Genomic DNA, 6,054 nt, shown 5'->3' with positions numbered 1-6,054 from the left:
AAGAAAACAAGATCTACAAGCTCACATAAAGGTGACATATCGTATGCCTCATCAAAACAAATCAGTGCGTTACAGTAAGGTTGAAAAAGAACATTCATGCTAAGTTTCTTAGACAACAAAATTATAAGTGAAGAAAAATGTATATTTTCGGAAACATAATGGTCAAACATGTAAATGCCTAAATTAATGTAGAGGTACATAAAAAAAACAAAGTAACAATATGAAATTTACTCAAATAAATACCAGAAATAACTTATGACTAGACACTGATGGGCCAAATTCATCATTGGTCATTCTAGCTAAATTAAAAAGACTATATAGTTATGATAAAGAACACCCTACTGTAATACAATGAATCGCTAACAAACTACATGTCTCACTCACAGAACCGACTATATCAAAGTGAAACTCCTCTAAAGTCTATTATCGGCAAATATGCATCGTCAAAGAAATGATGGAAGCTTAAACAGTGACAGCAAGCTAAGTGTTCACAACCAAAACCATAAAACCATTGCACCTTATCATAGATCAAATCGATCTCATATACGACAACCACTTCTACAAAACAGTGTTCATGGAGTTTGATGTAGTTGCTCACTTTGTGGACTTCAACTTTGATGATATGGTGGTCTTCACAGACTCATTTACTTTCTATCTTTGTCCATACCCACGTTCCATATCATGACACTGCTTGCTGTGTCTTATGATGTAGATGGGTTCATCATCTATAGGTAGGTCGTTAGGGTATTGACTTACACTCCAAGGGAAATAATATGACATTGTTGGCTGAGAACTTGGAGGACTCCCCTTGGTTAAGTAGGATTTGAGAGCCTTGTTGGTTTTTTTTTCACTGTGCTAATGCCAAGCTGTTAAGTGATACAAAGGAAACCAAATCCTATCTTTTTCTTTCGATTTGCTGTATAACCTATGACCACAAAATATTTGTGAGTATTCTTAGCATGGCCTTTGCATGCTCTTTTTCTCTAGATATGTCGACTGCTATTGGGTTTTGCATCAGGTTGTTTCTTGACAACTAATTATATTACCAGTTGTGATGGTAACTAGGCTGTAAATCTACATACTATTGTACTTCATAGATTACTGTGTGACATTTAACTTTAAATGAAGATCGATCCTCATATATACTAGGAGTTTCCTCATCTGTAAGAATTTTATAGGATTCTATAAATACATATATGTTCAATGGATATCCTGATTGTATACTGTCTGGTTCTGATCGTTTTAATTTTTTGCATGTTCTCTTGTAAATCTGTGGTGTTAAATAGTTTATGACTATGTTTCAGTCTATTATGCTGGATGTACACAGAGTTTGGTTTAACGCCACTACTTTCATTTTTAAGCTTTAAGCACTATTCTGGTTACCCATTACTTTCTGTAAGCTTGCATTGTACACCCTGATGTACACTATGTATATACTCTTTTATTCAGGGGCCTGAAGATGACATAATGAAATGCTGAAACTGGTAGCCTTCAAAATAAAATAAAATTACATCTTAAGTTACAGTGCTTTTGGTGAGTTTCATTGACATTGACTATTACCTAAAATGCCAATGTCCCGTGACCATTACGGACCTACAGATTATTTTGATATGTCGCAAACTGTAGCTGTGAATGTTAATGTTTTCTCTTCATTTATTAGTGATGTGACTATATTAAAAATTTGATGTACATCCTTTTTGTTTTCTTATCGTAATTTGTTATCGGTATCTTTGGTTGTTGAAAGTATTCAAGATTTGTAACATCACAATTTCACACACAATTGCTTCTGCATTATGGATGAGTAAGTTTATTTACAGTGAAAACAGGTCAACTGAAGGATGGGATACAACCCATCAGCTTCAATCAATGATGTCATAGTTTACTCATACATATTAATTTTCGAGCCAAAGATAATAAATCGGTTATCTTCTGTGGCAATGCGTCATCATTGTAAAACGAAATAAATGAAAGTGCTTATAAAAGACAGGGCTAGATATTGTGTATGATTTTTGTTGCTTGTATTAAATTATTTGTTCATTCCAATTCATTCAATACTTATTTTCGTTCTTAGTGAGTTTGAGATATTTCGGAAGAATTGTTTTTCATTCTTGACAGCTTTTACTTTTTGATTTTTGTTTGTAGGTATGGATTTGTCCATTCCTATGAATATGCAAGACTTGAAGCAGGATTCGTCAACTGCAGTTCACAATACAAATTTTATGGTTGTCTCTATTTTTCGCCTTTGCTAGCACTACTATCACTATGGTATTTTTCACTTGATACTAGTACTGTTGGAGGTGTATCCTATTCTTCAGTTGACATATATAGGTCAACTGAAGTGTGGGATACGAATTTTATGTGAGTCAGTGTATTCACCTTCGTTAGTACTAGTATCAGCTGAAGAATTATATGCTAGTAGTAGCAGAGGCCAAAGAAGCAAGAGCAGTAAAATTTATGTCTCATGCTTCAGTTAACTTTTGTAGGTCTACTGAAGAATAGGATAACAGTGCTAGCGAAGGCGAAAAAGTCGACATATGTTAAATTTGTATCCTGTACCATGAAAATATGTATCTCGTACTTCAGTTGACCTATAAAGATCAGATGAAATTCAGGACATAACTCATATATGTCAACTGAGGCACCTCATGCTAATGTTACTTCTGTCCCTTTTGGCTTTCTTTTTTGCACTAGTATCCCATTCTTCAGTTGAGCTATATAGGTTAACTGAAGAATAGGACACTAGGTCTCAAAGAAGAGATACAATTTACACTTTGTTCGAAATATGATTCTACACAATATATGTGATGTAGCTGTAAGAGATCTCGGACTATGAGACCATCTCTGTCCATGAACATGCAACAAGAGATAGACTCAACTTATATTGACCAAGAAAAAATAATCATAAAACTCAAAACAACATTTCCTACCAAGGAATAAAAGTGTACAATAAATTACCAAAAGAGATTAAAGAAATTGCAAAAATACATTTATTTAAAAAGGCAGCTAAAAAGTACCTGTTATGATATACACTTTATACAGTGAAGGATTATTTAGCTAAAACAGAGTAGGGGGTCTGATAAAGAATGTTATACAAATAAATAATAATAACAACGATTACAAAATATTCAACATTCCACATAACACCTTCACTTTATGTTTTTCTCCTTCTTTTGTTTCCTTTCTAGAAATACTTACCCCAAGCTATGCATAGCACAATACTAACGCCTATTCCTCTTTCTGAGCTCAACATCTCACTCAATATGGAGGGATGCTGACTCAGTTTTTCAGGATAGCAAATAGGAAGTTGCAGTACAGAAAATGGCCCAGAGGTCACCAGTGTGTGTGTGTGTGTGTGTGTGTGTGTGTGTGTGTGTGTGTGTGTGTAGTGAGTGAAGTGTTATGAAACAATGTGTGTATAGTGTGTGCAGTGACTGATAGTGAGATATGAGTGAACAGTGTGGCATTACATTATTTAATAAGTTATTTGTAAAAAAAGTGTTGTGTAGCACGAGTAAATCTAATGATTGTCTCTAACTGGAAGGCTGTAAATATATGAGTATACAGATTAGCTTATTTTAAATTGATCTAAATTTGTAAATACTTTGACATGTCCTATATCCTTGTAAAAAGAGATCCATGGATGAATAAAGCTACTACTACTACTACTACTATATCTATCACCTGTTTAATCTGTCCTACATTCTTTTGTTTCTCAACATTCGTCTTTGCTGTTAAACCTGAGCAATACATCACCTGTGGTAACAGCTGACGTCATTGATCAAATCCGATGGTTGTATCCCGTTCTTCAGCAATCCTGCGAAAATTTTCTTGATAGAATTCGTAATCGTAAATCTACTACCACATTTTTACAGTCATTGGGTGTTACCAGTGAATTTTGCTAGTGGAAATTACATGGTGTTGACAAAGATTCCAGCTTCAAGAACATCTGATGAATACATGTGGTGATGTAGAAGAAGTAATATATGGACTTCAATCTGTAGAAGGACCTACTTCGAAACATCGAGGCTAAATTTAGAAGTAATAGTCAAGTTAACTTCCCTATTTTGCTATGAATATTCCGCTGAATCCGCTATGCACGAAACAGGGATTGTGTATGGCACTGTAGGTAACTGGTTCTCAAAAATGTTCAAATGTGTGTGAAATCTTATGGGACTTAACTGCTAAGGTCATCAGTCCCTAAGCTTACACACTACTTAACCTAAATTATCCTAAGGACAAACACACACACTCATGCCCGAGCGAGGACTCGAACCTCCACTAGGACCAGCTGCACAGTCCATGACTGCAGCACCTTAGACCGCTCGGCTAATCCGCCGCGGTAACTGGTTCTCATTCTATAGGGTGGATCGAAATCATATCAAAAAAGTGTTAATATCTTTAATTGAAGAATATGTCGATGAAGGTTCAGTAGTAATGTCAGATGGGCTTGCTTGATACAAGAGTTTGGTCACATGGGTCATCGTAGTTTGGTTGTAAATCATGACATTCAGTGTAAAGATTATAAGATGGGGTCATGTACAAATGCGATTGAGGGGTGTTGGGGGCTGTAAAATCTGTTGTAGGACAGAGAAGGAGATGGATTTCAGTGTTGCAAGGCCATTTGGTTGAATAGTGTAGGAGGAAGAGTATTTCTTAAGGTTATTGTGTATTTTTAGCCTTTATGAGCGTAATCAGCAAACTGTACAAGCTTTTTTTTGTTAGTTAGGTGTCAGTGGATTTCGTATATTTTTCTTATTTTTTGTTGGTTTTCTTTCCGTTACTATGATCTGTGGATTTGTGGCATTTTTTGGTTTCTCTGTGGTGGGACGTTTTTCTACTGTTTTAATATTTTTTTAGTACAATGATAGGGCAAGAGGTTAGTTGTAAGTGTGGGTTTCTGTCTCTGATTTGTGATATTCTTTGTGTTTTCCATTTTAAAATTTTGCAGCCAGGTGGGGAGGATGGTGGGGAAGAACTGATTTGAGTGGCACCTCCTTTGTACCTGGCATTTAGCGTTTCTTATTAATTTTTTTAATTAATTATTTTTGGCTTTTGCATATTTTGTTGTAGTTTGACCTCTTACCATTCTTATTCCTTGTAATGTTCTATTTTGCTCTCCTCGTCAGTTTCAATCTTCAGCTCCTCTGGGAGTTCATAAGTGGTACGTTTCTCTATATGTAGCCATTTTCTTTTTTCCATTTCAATGTTTCTGCTATACTTCTGTCAGTTTCACTTTCATTCCTGAGGTACACATGCTACGGTTTTCATTTTCGAGCCATTGTAGCTGGTGTGAGTTATGTGTAGTCTAGTTACAGATTCCAAGGTTTGTCATTTTTGTGATTTTGTATTTCAGTTGTGCAGTGATTTCCTATATAGGTCATACTAGGCATATAGATCAAAATGGGATGACCCAAGTGGTATTGTTGGAATGGGTCAGACCTGCACATATATTACTGACTGAAGAGGACATACGTGGCAACACAAAGTGTCATCTTCTGCACTACTGGACATGGACAACAACACCTCGGTACCACAAGATGAAGTGGAACTGTCACTACCAATAACAGAGGCTGAAGAAATTCAAGCAACACCTTTACTACATACGAGAGCTGGGCATCGGGTGATATATATTCCCGGATGACCGCTCTTCAGTGCGAGGGATGAGGTGGCGGGGGGCGTTTCTGTGAGTCGCCAGAAGAACATCTGTGAATGCATAGTGAAGCATAGCATTATTCTGTGGCGATGAGCGCATGGACAATCTTCTTCACTCTTTAATTTTTATTACTACTCTTCATATTGACTTAGATTTTTCAGTTCATGGTGTTTGAGCTTGAAAATAAAAAGTTATTGCCTAACGACTTCGTTGAATCTCTTCAGTGAACAGAGATAAGCTGTAGCTGGCTGAAATGTAAATACTTAAGCCCATTTTACACCGGGCGTGCCACATTAACAACAAAATCGCCATCTGCTGCAGTGCTCCACGCGACAGACGGTTCAACTACAAAATAGCGTTTACACAATACATGCCTGTCTAGTAGTCTGCTCTACGGGTCT

The sequence above is a fragment of the Schistocerca nitens genome, chromosome 7, assembly GCF_023898315.1.
Source record: "Schistocerca nitens isolate TAMUIC-IGC-003100 chromosome 7, iqSchNite1.1, whole genome shotgun sequence".
Lineage (NCBI taxonomy): Eukaryota > Metazoa > Arthropoda > Insecta > Orthoptera > Acrididae > Schistocerca > Schistocerca nitens.
This window is presented reverse-complemented; position numbering follows the sequence as displayed.